Source organism: Vicugna pacos, chromosome 28, assembly GCF_048564905.1.
Source record: "Vicugna pacos chromosome 28, VicPac4, whole genome shotgun sequence".
Lineage (NCBI taxonomy): Eukaryota > Metazoa > Chordata > Mammalia > Artiodactyla > Camelidae > Vicugna > Vicugna pacos.
This window is the reverse complement of record NC_133014.1, coordinates 16,218,922-16,234,663: the sequence shown is the minus strand read 5'-3', so window position 1 is coordinate 16,234,663 and position 15,742 is coordinate 16,218,922. Positions and strand designations below refer to the sequence as shown.

The window sequence follows — 15,742 nt, the reverse complement described above, 5'->3', positions numbered from 1 at the left end:
GATTAAAAACAAAGAGACTGTTTCCTAAATGGGAAGGTCATCAGGATTTTTAAATGAAGTGAACAAAAACTTGTCTTGTGATATTAGTGTCTAGATGACATCAAAGTGTTACAGAACCAAACTTGAGTCTGCCTGCCTGTGAGCAGGAAAGCCGATCTACCAACACCAGGTTGTAGTGAAGGAAAGTACAGCGTTTATTGCAGGGCGCCAAGCAAGGAGTCCAGGGAAGCTAGTGTTTAAAAGGCCCAAGTGCCCTGCAGGCTTTCAAGGAAAGGATTTTAAAGACAGGGAGAGAGACAGGGGCTGTGGGCTGTGTGATCACCTCATGGACATTCTTCTGATTGGTGGGTGGTGAGGTCATCAGGAGTCAACATCATCAACCTTCTGGTTCCAACCAGTCTGGGGTCTACGTGCTTGTGGGCAGCATACAGTTAACTTCTTCCACCTGGTGGGGGTTTTTTTCAGGATCTGCAAAACAGCTCAAAGGGTTTGGCTCAGAATCTTATGTATAGACCTTGAGGAGGCACTAAAGGTCCTTGACTTTATTTAATGAATAAACTATTATTATTTTATCTTTCTTGACTGTTTTCTTTTCTTTCTGCATTTTCTCACTTCTCTGATTAAGTGTGCTCTTTGACATTGGGAGAAGCCTGGGAGATTAAAGGTTGTCTACAGACAAGAGGCAGGTGAAGGACATGGGGTGGAGGTCTGTCCAGGGAAGGCCCTGTAGGGTCCTGCTTGGTTAAAAAAGGTCTAAAAGGCTTCGGAGCTGAAGATTAAAGGAGAAGTACATTTTGTGGGAAAGACGGCCTCACTTCCCTCCCTTGCATGCAGCAGGTTGGAGGGTGCTTCCTCCTAATCTCAGATCTAGTGGGAAGTGAGTTAGGTACAGCTGTTAGAGAGTTCGAAATGTGTATGAGGGAGGTGGAAACAGTAGGCTGGCTTTTGACTCAAGCCTGAGAAATGGAAAGGGTCAGGGATTGTGGCTGCTCAGCTGCTCTGGTGTTGGTGTGTTGAGATTACCCTGAGCTACCAAATTTTACCCAAGCAAAAGTATCTCCTCTGAATCACATGTGGGTCACATGCTCAAGAACGCTAGCATCAAATTGTTCCAGTAGTCTCAGAGCTCTACTTGGAGAGGCAGAAAGACAGTGATGGAAAAAAGAGCTTAAGAAGGAGTCATCAGCAACCAGCCAGAACAAATGGATTCACTGATGCCCGGAGAACTTCAGACATGGGAATCCTTGTCAGTCAGGATAGACTAGAACAGTAGCTCTCATCCAGGGATGATTTCATCCCCCAGGAATATTAGGCCATTGCTGAAGGCAGGTGTGGTCATCACAGTTTGGGGAGATCAAGAAGTATGTGGGCAGTGCTGCTGGCATCTGGTGACCAGAGGCCAGGGATGCTGCTAAACACCATGCACTGTACAGGACAGCCCCTTACAACAAGGAATTATCCAGCAAAATGTCAAGAATGCCAAGGTTGAGCAACCCTGGGCTGGAGCATGCTGACTTAACAAGCAATCCCCAAATCCTAGCGGTTGATGACAGAAAGATTTATTTTTTCATTTGTATTGCATGTCCATTGCAGCTTGGCTGTGGCTCTGCCCACAGGTCTTCATGGTAGAAACCAGCCTTCATCTGGAATGTCACCAGTCAACATGGTAAAGCAAAAAGAGATGGATTAGCAACATACTAACTTTTAGAGTTTCTGGTCGAAAGGACAAACATCTTGCCAGAGCAAGTCCCCGTGTCCGCTGGCTATCTATTACTGGGTAACAAATTACCCCTGAATTCAGTAGCTTAAAACAACACAAAATTATTGTCTTCTAGTTTTTGTAGGTCAGTAATCAAACACAGCTTAGCTAATTCCTCTTCATCGAGATCTCTTAAAAGCTGCAGTCAACGTGGCATCAACTGGGACAGGAGCTGCTCTGGCGCTCACTTGGTGGTTCCTGGCACGGATCAGCTCCTCGTGTGCTGTAGGACTGAAGGTCTCTGTCCCTTGCTGACCAGCGGCTGGAGGTTGTCCTCAGTTCCTAGCCAGGTGCCCCAATCCACCAGAATAAGCATGAATGAAGAGCCATAGAGAGAGCGCCAGCAAGCAGAAGCTTCCATCATAACATCATAATGGAGTAGCAGTGGGGGACACAGGCCTCTCACAGGAAGGGGCACCCCAGATGACCAACCTAAGAATGAGTAACACAACCTGCCTTTCCGAACATTTTCCTCTTTCTGACTTCATCAAGCTCCAACTGGGGAGAGGTGAAGTTCTACCTTTAAATCATGGCATGACATTTTTTAATATTACATTGAACTGGATATATGAATTTCTGAACTGAGAGATAAATGATGCTTTATGACTCGAGAGTAACCAGAGGACCTTATATCACCTAAGAGCCATCTGAAGGGTTATAGGGGCCCCCACAAATTTCACTCAAGGGAATGAAATAAACCAACTCCGAGGGAGAAATTTATAGACGGAGTGGAAGGCAAGCATAAAGTTGCATCCTATCCCATGAGCCCACTTCTTCATTCCTTTACTCAGCACTCTGTATTGGTCACCTACGATGTGCCAGGCTTATCTCAGGCATGAAAAAAAAACAAATAAATGAAAATTCCTGTCTTCATCAAGCTTATGTTCAAATGGAGTTGGGGAAGGTGATAGACTAAAAGAAATAGTTTAGGTTTATAGTATTTTAGGTGATGGTTCATCCTTAGATATACACGAAAGAGGGAAGGAGACGGGAAATGCTAAAATTTTCAGAAGTAAAGAAAGTCTTCCCTAAAAATGGTGACACCGTGAGCCAATTGAATATCTGAAAAAAGGTCATTCAATGTAATATTTATACGTTCTTCAAAGGAGCTGCAATAGAACAGGACTCTGTGGTGTCTTCCTGAGACAGACCCCGCCCCCATATCCTCCACTGTGGCTTCTTTCTGAAGCACCCAGACAATGGTATCTCATAGGTATTTCCTGAGTTTTTCAGATGCTAAAAACCACCACCAAAGAGAAAAATCTGACTACTTGATGATCACGAGCACAGGGCCCCCAGACCTCGTGGTGCCCAAGTGTTGATAGTGTTGATGGACCTGTTCCCCGGTCATCAATCGATCAGAGGTTGTGCACGAGCTGATCATGTACCCCGCGACCCCTTTCCCTCACCTGGCCTCTAAATATGCTTTGCTGAAACTCTTCAGGGAGTTCGGGGTTTTCCCCATCCTCTTTGCTCAGTCGTGCAATTATACCTTTCTCTGCTTCCAGACTCCAACGATTTGGTTTCTTTGGCCTCTCAGTGCATCGGGCACGTGGACCTGCATTCGGTAACAGAGCCATTCTGAACATGAACATTAAACACCACAATGGTAGGTCCAGAAAGCAAGAGGCTTGTGCATTTTAACACAGACGTGTGGTCTGTTTGGAAACAGTGTCTGATCTGGTCTTCACGAGCAGTTAGATAGATTGCTGATTCCTTTTTGCAGACCTCACCTTGACCTCAGAGCACGATGAGGTGGGGTCAGTGGTCTGACTCCTACCGCTGAACCATGGAAGTTAAATACAGAATTCTTCCCTGAGCAGAGCTCAGAGCAATGAAGTTGTTTGTTTGTTTGTTTGTTTTAATGTTCCTTTTTTGGTTTCAGCATGACTGATCTTCCTCTCAGGGCACCAGCTGGAAGTAGGTGATCCATCCGGACTTCCTCTGAGAGAGGCAGCTGCCTAAGACAGACAGAGCATGGAGAGGCTTGCCCGCAGGTGTGTCGGGCAGGACCGCGCCCCCCGAGGGGCGCGCCCCCCGAGGCGGCTGGGGGCTGTGGGCTGTCCTCTGCCGGGTAGTCCACGGGAAGACTCTCTGGAGCCTGGCAGGCAGCGGTGGGTCTGTGGCACATCGCTTCCCCCTCCTCACCCCTCCTGGGTCACTCTTGCTTGAAAACCCTTTAAGATTTCCACGAGTTGCATACTAACCTTTATAGCTTTTACTAAAGAGAGCAAACTATTTCTAATACCTGGGCTATCTTGTCAGGAATTTGCAGCATGAGGGGATTCTAACCCCTACATGGTCCACACGCTTTCTCCAGAGCGTGTTATGTTGCTGTACGAAAAGAGGTGGAGGTAAACCACATGCTGTCCGTCTCCGTCTCTGTCCCTGTCTGGGTGAAGATTCTAGATGGACACACAGAGAGACAGACCAGATGGCTAACCATTGTTACTGTGTGTACCGAGCTAACATGCTTCCTTTTTAGAACCTACTTGTACCTTTAAATGTTCCTACTATGGTCAAGCAAAGTTTTTTATACTAAGAAAAAAACAACAAAATTTTTTCTTGTAATTCAAACGAATGACAGAATCTCAGCATGCGGCTTATCCGGGGACGGTGTAGCTAATTGAGGAGCTGTTTTAAACGAAGGGATAACAAGAACTCGGTAGCTATTGAAGATGCACGTTAAAGTGTTGCCATTCATGCTTAACAAAAAGGTTCCCACCTAGCAAATTAACGTACAATGCACTGTGCACAATACAAATTTATTCGCGGACAATCATAAGAAACTACATTTTTGTAGTGCTCTTAAGTTTGCCAATTGCCTTGACATTTCATTTCACTTGATTGTCCTAATGACCACATTAAAACCAAGTCAGGTTTTATTAATCCCGTCTAGATGAGGGAAAAGAGACGCAGAGCTTCCCATGAGGCACGTTGACAATAGCAAAGATCGACTACGAAGCCGTTGCTTTCTCTACCCGATGACTTTGGCTTTTATGCCCAAGTGAGCTGGGTGGTAGCGCTGGAGGAGGCAAAACTCCCCAGTAACACAAGTGGGGTCTCATCGCTCAGTACAGCCAGCATTCTTACCTTTATTTCAGTTCCAGGAATCTCTCTTCGGGGTCTGATATGTGATTTTCATGGGAGAAGCATCAGGCACAGTCCTCTCTCTAAATAAGAAATTCATCACTTTTTCATCCTGTATATCTCATAAACTATTTCCTAGAGGAAATAAGCATTAGACTTAGAGAACCTGATGACTTTTTTGTTTTGGTGACCCTGTGACAAGTAGAAAGTAGGATAATTCTTGGTCATGGAAAACTGAGGAATGGATTTGGAATCATTAAGCCTCAAAAGAAAAGCGCTTTTTAAAATAATCTGATTGTAATGAATAGGCTGAAAATTCAGTCAAGCCTGACTTTACATTCGTGTTTAGTGTCAGTATGGCATTTAGGATTTCGAAGCTAGTGTAAAATTTAGATAGCAACATTTTAAGCCTGATTTGTAGCACAATTTTCAAGAAAAGTATTTCAGCCAATCAAGCCAAAGCAAATCAAATACATGGGCAGCTATATATTTATATAGGTATAGATTTATTTCATAGAGCTTCTGCTTAATTATCTAGGTTAATAGGAGGAAAATATATACATAAATACACTACTATTTTGTTTTCATTTTAGCCAAAATAATTAAATGATACACTAGCATGGAACCAACTATCTTAACTCTTTGTGAATTTAACCAGTTTCTGTTTTCATGATTTGATGATTAATGTGAAATCGGCAAGAGGCCGACAGCAAGTCTAGAGGGAAGAGGATCTGGAATAGTCTACACATTGCAAAGTCACCTGTCTTTAGTACTTTAGTCTTAAGTCGTTGTCCCGAGAGGACTCCATAAGGGCCTTCTTTCCCACATGCACATGCTGCCTCTCATGTCAGAAGCAGAGACAAATTCCATTAGCCCTGAATCAAGGGTGGCCTGAGTGGTTTGCTTGATCAGTAAACACAGTGGGTGTTCTGGGACTCCTAAGTGTGGCTAACAAGAGGTCTCGTGGCTCCTCTGGAGCCCCTTGGACCACTTACTTGTCACACTCCATCTAGGCACCTGGGTGGCATGCTGGGAGAGGCTCAAACCACCCAGAGAGACAATGTGCTCTGGAGGTCAGCCCTAGCCGAACTTTTAGCCCTCAGCCAGCATCACGTGAGTTGACCATCTTGGACGGTCTACCCATTTGGACCTTCAGAAGACTCCAGCCCCAGCCACCCTCTCATGACAACTGCATGGACAAGCCCTGAGTGAGAACTAACCAGCTGGGCTCAGTTAACCCAGAAAACCATGAGATGATGATAAGCGGCTAGTATGTCACCACGTTTGGGGGATAAATTGAAATAAAGGACTAAATGTGGTTTGAATGTTAACTAAATGACGAGTTGAAAACAAGAGCAAAATCCTCATTTAACTGAGTGTCTACCAAGATTGCTAGGCCAGTAAACGATAGCATGTATCAATGTAGACATTGCTCATTTGCAACAATTAGGTCCTTCAGAACCGTGTTGGATTCCACTACAGTGTTTGCATAATCACTTGTGATATCTTTACTGGCTGCTGCTTCTCAAACAACAACTCCTTGCAAGTCGTTGTATTCCTCTAATGTTCTTTCTCTGAGCCTGCACTCGTGTTATTGTTTTCATTACGTTCTTGTCCCTCCTCAGAAAATCTCTCCCTTTTCTTCTCCCACCAGTTTTTGGCCTCCGTTTTCTTGTTTCAGTTCTGGTTATTATCTACGGTTCAAGCTTCCGTCATTCGACTGAAATTCCATGCCCCAATTTATCCGTGACACTTTAGTGAAGGTGGGGAGGGTATGGCTCAGTGGTAGAGCACATGCCTAGCATAACGCTTCAGTTGCTAATCTAATTGGCCTTTCCTCTGTGTGCCTCTCCACTTTGTCTCTGTAGCATGTAACCGAGTTGGCAGCTTCTTTATTCTTTATTCTCTCCTTTCTTGACTTCCATGGTTCCTTGGGGCCCCTCTGCATTGTTCTGACTGGTTCTATTCCATTTTGTGCTCTGTCTCCTACTGCCCCCTTAAATGTTAGCATGACTTCACAGTCTCCCTCTTTCTCTTATTCTCAGTCTGCTCTTTCCTGTTACTCGTTCTCATGATTTCCTTTGTAAGAATCATGTTCCAGCTGAGATCATCTCCTGTCCACCTTCCTGATCTTTAGGCACAAAATATGTCCTGAAGTTACATTTGACCACAAAAGATGAAGCCCTGTTATATGGTATTAATATGGTACAATTACCATCAAGACCCTGGGATGCCTGACTCTCTTTTTCATCTTAACCATCCTTCCTCTCCACAATTTCATAGGTTAAAGATATGTTTATACAGGAGTAATGGCAAATGAGAAATAAGACATCACTTATTATGATCTCTCCTTGTACCCAGAGACAGTGCAGTGCTTTCTGATAAAAAAGGCTTAGGGCTAAGGTCTAAGGAAACACTAAATTTTAACATCCATCGATACCACCCATAAACAACGTTTTGTTTTGTTTTATTACAGAAGAGAAAATGTAAGACAGCTACATCTACTCCAAGGAGATAGACCCTGACTCATTTTGTCCCTTCTGTTGCATGAATGAAAAGAAATGCCAGAAGCACAGGGAATTATATTCAATATCCTGTAACAACCTTAATGAAAAAGAATATGAAAATGAATACATATTTGTATATGCAGGATGGGGGTACTGTGCTGTGCACCAGAAATTGATGCACTGTAACTGACAGTACTTCAAAAAAATTTTTTTTAAAAAGAAATTTGCAAAAAAAGAAAAGAAAAGAAATGCCAGAGAATTAGAGGAAGAAAGGAAAACAGAGTGAGGCATGCCTACTTTTATGGACTTCTGAGGCACTGTGACCTAGTTTATAAGTAACTATAGCAAAATCATTATTCTGTCGTCTGACCCAACTAGGTCCCTTTACCCAGAAGTGGGGGCATGTGGAGAGTGGGCAAGAGTAAGAAAGCAAGATCTTTTCCTGCCTCCTGGTCTCAGTTTCCTCTGCAGGGAATGCCCAGGCCTGCCCATCTCAGCAAGATCACAAGTTTCATTTTATGTCTTCACCCCTGCTCTGTACTCTGCCGTTCGCTTGCTCAGTATTCTAGGACTGGAGCCCAGCTCACTCATCTGGTGGCCTAGTTCTCGCCAGTTTCATCAATAAAATATGCTCTGTCTTTTCTCCAACATTTCCAACGATTCTTGGAGAGACATACCTTGACATTCCCACATGTCAGTACCGCTCTGACTAACCACATATGGTACATATACTTCTCACAACTTCTTGCTCTCTTACCCCTCCTATAGAATCAGAATTCAGGCTTGCATGAAAATGCCAAAATTCGGCAAATTGACTGATCTTGTGCACTGAAACCCTCGTTTATCTTTGCTGTAGATAATTCTGTGTCTGGGTCGCGCTTTTGACTCTTCTCTGGAGAGCGGGGCTCTGCGACACCTCCGTAGCCACCTGTCATCAGATGCCTCATGTCCAATCCTGAGTCAGTGTGAGTCAGCCGGCCTGTGGGGACTCCCAGCAAAGAGCTTTTACCTTAAACTGCGTCAATATGTTACCTGTTTAATATTTTGAGATTTCAGTCTCTCCCACTCTCTACAATTTCTGCTGAAAACAGGACCATCCACATTCAGACAGCTAAGCAATGAAGGATCTATTGTCATATAGAAGGGCTATCACAACAAAATACAGGAGGAGGGAAAGACTACGACCTTTGGTTATTGGTATTATTGATATGCGAAGATTTAAAATTTTGGAGCTTCTTACACTTGGGCCTTAGACTTTTTTAAAGTTCACGTCAGAAATAATACATTTTGAAAAAGACGTATCTGTTCAATGTCTTTTATATTTCTGTAGGTCTTGAGAAAGGAGAAAAAGATGACAGGAGAACCAAGCAGATAAGGGAGTCCTTTAAGAGCAGGGGGTGGGGATGCACTTCCCAGCAGAGTCCAGGAGAAAATAACTCCTGTGCACCCCAATGCCCCAGTATGACAGGAGGACAGAGTGGTAGAAATGGGTGTATGAATTACCATGGCACATAGAACTTCTGTAAAACTGTACATAATTATTATTTCAGAGAGAGATTCCCACCAAAGCACAGAAATAGGTGACGAAATTCCCAAAAGTGATAAAGGCAGTAGAAGAGATGTGGCAAAAATTTGGAGTTCGCTAGCTCATCTTTCAGTAACATTTGTTATGTGCCTGGTCTGTGCGCAGGTCATAACTTCGCTTCTCCTAAGTCTATTATTTTATTCCAATTAGTATGGGTTTTATTTGTAGTTCAATTTGCTGTTTTGAACCCCATGACAAAACGACTATGAAGAGGGATCGGTGTGACAATCTGGACCATAGAAGAATTGTTCTGGTGTTCACCATTCCAGGTCTCATATGCATCTGACATCCTCGGTTGTTAGTAATCAGGTAATTTGAACAGTATGTGCCATCTTTTTTGGGAAAACATCTTCGAAAACCAAGAAGATTCAGATTTGCGTAGCCATAGGTAACAGAATTCAAGTGTTAGAAACAGAAATTATATTAAGCAAAAAAGGGATTTATTCCTAGGAATTGAGACTTTACACCTCTTAGGTTTCATTGTCAGTGAGCAATAATGTTTTGAAAGGAATATTTGTTTTTGAGGAGTAGGTCACAAGAGGAAGGAACCTTCTCATCAAAATCTCGAGTCCCAGAGTTTATCATAAATCCAAAGTTCTGGCAATGCCAGCCACAGGACTGCACGGATGGAGCCTGCGGGAGCTGAAGGGCGGCCGTTTCTTTAAGTGAGTATGAGTGCTCCCTTTCAGCACAGCCCTCAACACCTCTTTGTTTCCCCCAAACCTTGGCTGGGTGTCAGGTGCTAGTTGCCGTCTATCATCTTGCATTTCCTGCTTTGTTGATCCAGTTCCCCCCCGGCTTTTGGCCGTGTGTCCTGAGCGCTGGGCTCATCGCATTGCTCTATCGGTTGCCACGTTGACGCTGACCCACTGTTCTTAGCTTTTGTTCAGCTGCTGCCACGTTCTGTATTACCCGTCATCCAGACTCACCAAATGGTTAGTAGTCCTCTGTCTCTCCGGTTCTCTGTTCTGCACAGAATGATGTCACATCAGATGATGTCAACCAAACTTTGCTTGACTTCAGATTTCTCAATGCCTTGTAAACTCACTCCCCTCAATGTCACAGAGCTAACCTAGACACACCCATGGCCTCTGATTCTTCTGTCACTGAAGTGGCATTAGGCTATGTTCCACTAGAAGACCCCACACTAAGTAAGGGAATGTTGGTATTCCAAATACTATTTAGTCTGCCTACAGTTCCTCGTCCTTATCTTTGGCAAAGGACCACTTTACTTTCAGTTTCATCTCAGGAAGCATCTCCTCCAGGAAGTACACTCTGTGATAATCTGTATTTGCACGACATCCAATTCTTAGCCTTGTATATCACTGTCAGGGCGAATTTGGATACAAGTAACAGAAAACCCACTCCAAACCTTCTTAAAGAATAAAGTAATGTATTGGCTTATACAAAACTACAGAGTGGGAAGTTTCCTTCAGTGGCCCTAGTTTTTTTTGTTGTTGTTGTTATTTTTGTACTTTCGATCATTAAACTATGCTCCCTTTTTCTTTGACTTTGTCCTAAGGAAAGTTAGGGGCAAAATAGCCATAACAATTTCTGGTTTCACCTTCATCTACCATCACATCCATCAGAAGAAAACTAACACTTGAAAGTTAGAAAAAAATTTCCCCCAAATATCCAGCAAACCTCCACTTGTTCTCAAAGCTTGAATTGAGACACATGACCTTTTTTTTTTTTTAATTTTTGTGCCTAGCAGAAAGCTACATCTTTGTTATTACACCTAAGGACTTAAATCAATTGCTGTGGGAAGAGAGTAGAAATTACTCTTCTTTCGGTGATGACTACCTGGAGTTTGGGATGGAGATCACAGGTAGCGTATGGGCAGGGATGGACCCCTGAATGAAAAGAGTCAGTGCTGTTAGGAAGAGAGAAGGGGAGACTGATAAACAGTAAGCACTCAGCAATATTAAAAACAACCCAATGTTTAACCACGAAATGTTCCCACATACCCTTCCTTCCATATGTACACTTGCAAGAGTGTACATGCCCAAAGAGAACAACTTGAAAATTCACCTGTTCTCTTGCCTTACGTTCAGATGTAGCTTTTCGTGGCTTGCTGATAGCATCCATTCCAGCATACTGTGGTGGGAAGGGAACTGGATGTCATTATTAAAACAAACAATGAAAACAACAAAAAAATGAAACAAAATAAAGCTCTATTGAAAAAAGGGAATGGGTGGGGTAAGAAACACTGGTGCCACAGGCTGACAGCAGACATCATGTGCTCTTTGACAGGAACAAGTGTCTCATGACCAGCAAGGGACGTGGGACCCCTGGTCAGGCAAAGTGACAGCACCTAGCTCCACCGGGGATGGGCTTCCTTTGCCCATTTTCCTCCTGAGGCATATTTAAAATGGACCTGGAAGAAAATGTCCTTTGTAATGACGGTGTGGCGTTTGCAGTCCCAGGTGATACAAATTTGTGGATCTGGAGATTATTCTGGTTTCAAAAAATTAAGGATTGCTTTTAATAGATACACTTTGCTACATATAAAATAGATAAACCACAAGGACCTACTGTATAGCACAGGGAACTACATTCAAAGTTTTGAATGAACTATAATGGAAAAGAGTCTGAAGAAAAAATGTACATGTATGTATATGTATAACTGAATCACTTTGTTGTACACATGAAACTAGCATCATAAATCGACTGCCCATCAATAAAAATATAAGAATTAAATTTAAAAGACTGGTTTTAGCTTGGCTTGGAATTTCTTTAGCAGTACCGTTCCCTTAAAAAGTTAGTAATTTTCCATCTTGCAAATTCTTGCAAGCAAGGTAACTACACACAGTAATTTACTGGGTCAAAGTCTGATTCTGAACATTTCATTATCTTAGAAGCAGGCCTGTGTGCAATGCCCTTTCCCTTGGAAATTGAATGACACTTTCATCTTGGCCTCCGTCTCACAGCAATTTACAAAGTAAACCTCAGGTGAAAGGGCACCAAAGCTTCCACAATTACCCGAGATTAAACTCCCACCTGCACCTTCACAATGACATGATTAACCGCTTCATCAGTTGAAAATGCTCAGCAGAATTTGCTTGAGAGGGGTGTGAGGAGCTAGGCTCATCTTGTCTCAATCTCGTCACCTCCTAGATCTCCCACCATCCTACTCTGTTATTCTGTTAGCAAAAACCTTAGCTTGGGGGTGGAGACTTGGCATTCCCAGCCTTATCATGCTCCAGACTAAGTGGCTTTGAAATAGTTCTGCTTTTAGTATACAGGCAGAAAAGGATGGAATTTTCTTCCATTCTTCCTCGTCTCTATTTTCAGAAAGTTCAATTTAAAGTAAGCCAGTATCTATCTGGTAGACTTCACTGGAGTCTGGATTACCCAGTACAGCTTGAAATTCCGATTTTTTTTTTTTTGCCTCAATCACCTTATATTTCACCCTCTGTGAGTAGATGGTCTTTTCCTAAGGTAGAAGAAGTATCATTTTAGTCAACTTGTTTCTATAATTGCATAACTAATATCACCAACTTCCTAGTCCGAGAGAGGGAGATTTTTGTTCATTGACCTCTTACCTTGATTCAGCATCATACACTTGGTACCAAATTTTGCATCAGTCAGAATCACCGTAGCTGCAAGTAACAGAAAATTCAGGTCAAGGTATCTTAAATCACCACACAAAGAAATCAGATCATGTAACTCCAAGTCCAGAGGCAGGATGGACCTCACAAAGCCAGCATGTCTTGCCTAGACTGATACGACATCCTGCCACCTCGTGTCTGTGCTTCGGAGCGGGTCCCCTAAGTCAATGATCTGTTTAGTACTTACAAGGGGACCTCCTGAAAATAAAAGTCAGGTTCTGTCACTCCCCTGACCGAAACGCTTCAGGGGCTTCCCATCAAAATTAGAATAAAATCCTTAATCCTTTCCATAGCCTCGGGTGCTCTGTGTCATACGGCCTCTCTAGACCTCTCCAGCTCTGTCTCCGTTGCCTTTTTTCTAACTCACTCCACTCCTGCCATACACAATTCCATCTCTATGCTCTTTCGACGTGACAAGTGTGTCCCTACCTTAGGACCTTGGCATCTGCTACATCTTATGCCCAAAATGACTTGCAAGCATTGTATGGTGAGGGTTCTCCAGAGAAATAGGACCAATAGGAGATATAAATATTATAGAGCATTGGCTCACACAATTTTGGTGGCTAGCAAGTCCAAAATCTGTAGTGTGAGGCAGCCAACAATCTGTTGGAGAATTTCTTCTTTCTCTGGGAAGCTGTTCTTTTTATTCTATTCATGTCTTCATTTGATAGGATGAGGCCCCCACACATGATGAAGGGCAATATTTTCTACTCAGAGTTCACCAGTTTTAATGTTAATCTCATCCTACAGCACCTTTCATGCTGATACATAACGTTAACCATCACACTTAACAGACTTTTTCAGATCTGCGGTCATCCATCACCTTCTCAGACAGAAATTCCCTGATGCTCCCATTAAGAGCCTCTGCCAATCCCTGTTTCTCTCCGTCACTTTACCACACTTTATTTTTCTCCATGGCTTTCATCAACACTGAAACGTGTACCACGTATTCATTCCTTATGTGCTTTCCACCGATCTCCATTTCTAGACTGTCAATATTATTCTTATTTGTCACAGTTTCCAGGCAATACAGACAATGGGTCCTATGTAATAGATGCGTAACAAACTTGAGTTCGATTTTTACATTCATGAGGACAAACCAGTCTTCCTTACCCAAAAGATGACTTATACACAGAAATAATTGTAAGACTTTTCTAAATCATATTGGTTGCACAGTGTAGTGATAATTATTCAAGCTAATAATGGATTCATTATACTATTCCTCTTATTTTGCATATTTTTGGACATACCCACAATAAAATGAAAGAAAATGAGTTTTGGGGTGGCTGTCCTTTGTTCTCTGGGGTTGACGTTACAAAAAGCCAACTTTGAAATAAGCTCCCTGAGTTCAGTAGAAATGATGGGACCCTTGAGTGGCAGAAGCCAAGAGACACCTTGTGTACCTTGATGCTGCGTGATGGTCTAGTCTGTGGATGTCACCCAGACACGAACTTTCCAACCTCTCCAATGTTTAATCAATGGGCTTGTTTGCAAAGTAGCAGAGAGGTTTTGCAAGGGCTCAACGATATGGCCTTTCTTTTACAAAGATATCCCTGCTGAGTGCCCAGGAGTTTTTATACAGGGTCAGACTTAGACCCTGAAATGGCGTCATTCCTTAGAGAGACCAGCCAACTACCTGGTACCAGATTGATTGCTTTGGACTTCTTCCAGCTTGAAAGGGTAAATGACTTTGTCCTCAGTGGAGCAGAAACTTATTCTCGATATTGGATCTGCTTCTCCAGCTTCCAATGCCTCTTTCAGCACCAATATCAGGAGACTTTTGGAGTGCCTAACTCCCCATCGAGATAGTCCATACAATATTGCTTCTGACCAAAGAACTTATTTCAAAGCAAAAGGAAGCCAGCTATGGGGTCATAAAATTCACTGATTTTACCATATACTTCTTGGCTCAGAAGCAGCTGCCTTAACAGAAAAACAGAGTGTCTTGCTGGATTATTGGATATACGGTGCCAGATGAGAGAGAATAATTTTTACATTGGGGTATTTTCCTACACCGTGTAGTATCAGCTTCTACTGGACACCACATATACAATTGTTTTACTCTTAATCCATCAATTAAGAAGGGAAGTGGACCTCACTATTTGCCCGTACACACAACTTTGAGTTCTGTTGGTTTGAGATCTTAATTCCATAATGAAAATTGTCTTAACCAGGGACGTAATTCTTTCAGTGGAATGGAAGTGAAGCCTGGCACCTGGAATACTGGGCTACTGTGATCTATGGCGTGATCACCAAGGAGATGCTGAGGTCCCCCCTCTAGAGGAGACAGGCAGATTATGTCTGGAACCAGGGCGGTTTCCGCCTTAATACTTAAGTATCCAGTAGAAAAGTTAATGGGAGTGTACACAGCCCAAAGAGACAGCTCCGCTAAAAACACAGACCCTCAGGAATGAAACTTTGACTCACCGTCACCAGGCGAAGGAGCATATTAGCTGAGATGCTGGCTGCAGGCAAAGTAAACATGGAATAGGCAGTAGGTAAAAGAAGGCGCTCGTTATGTGAGTTCGAAAGTGCAGCCTACACGTGCATACTTTTCAAAGTTAACTGATTTCCTTATTCTCTCCCTTTTAATGATGGAGTAATGATAGTGTCTAAATTTACGACTAAATTTGAATTTAATGTTTAATATTTAGGGAACAGACTATCCAAGTGGACTTGCGACTCTGAATGAAAGCTCACAGATCAGTTTGTAAGTGGTAGGACTTTGTGTTTTCCATTTTTAGGGAACAGGAGAGCATATCCCTCATTATGCAAAGAGTAGTTGCATCTCGATAAGGAGAAGCACCGCGTGATTGTCATTTTCTTCTTTTTCTTTTTTTTTTTTTTTTCAGTTTTGATAAAACAACCTCTTCCCTGACTGTCCCTACTCCGGCAATAGCAGTTGCTACCTGAAGTCGCTAAATCTTTGGTTTACTTCATTTTTTTTTTTCTACCACTATCTCAATCTTTCCGACACCAGTGTAATCAATTCCCTGAGTTAAATACTCTCTGTTTGAACTATCTTTAGTGGTTTATTTTTCCTTCCTATACCTAAAAAGACTGTCATTTCCTTACTTTACACCCTTATGCCACTTAAAACCCAAAGAACCATAGACATTTCTTCTTTTGACTCTCCTGAAAGGAAAGTTATTTCTTGAAAGCCACTGGAAACTTCCTTTTGGTCCCATAT

The 15,742-nt window shown here is 42.7% G+C and overlaps 1 long non-coding RNA gene across 7 annotated transcripts in view; it reads right to left on the bottom strand.

Annotated features, from left to right (window-relative positions):
• LOC140690114 (uncharacterized) overlaps window positions 1-15,742 on the bottom strand; it is a 38,211-nt gene that overhangs the window by 15,057 nt on the left and 7,412 nt on the right. For 3 of the 7 annotated variants that reach the window (XR_012065293.1, XR_012065298.1, XR_012065294.1), the window contains 4 exons: window positions 12,487-12,543; window positions 10,973-11,038; window positions 10,745-10,814; window positions 9,360-9,909 (listed from right to left, as the gene is read on the bottom strand). This is a non-coding gene — a long non-coding RNA (uncharacterized lncRNA). Of the gene's footprint in view, window positions 1-333; window positions 469-1,582; window positions 1,644-4,852; window positions 4,931-9,359; window positions 9,910-10,744; window positions 10,815-10,972; window positions 11,039-12,486; window positions 12,544-14,979; window positions 15,208-15,742 lie in introns of those variants that run through there. The other 4 variants (XR_012065295.1, XR_012065297.1, XR_012065296.1 and 1 more) reach the window with 4 other exon arrangements.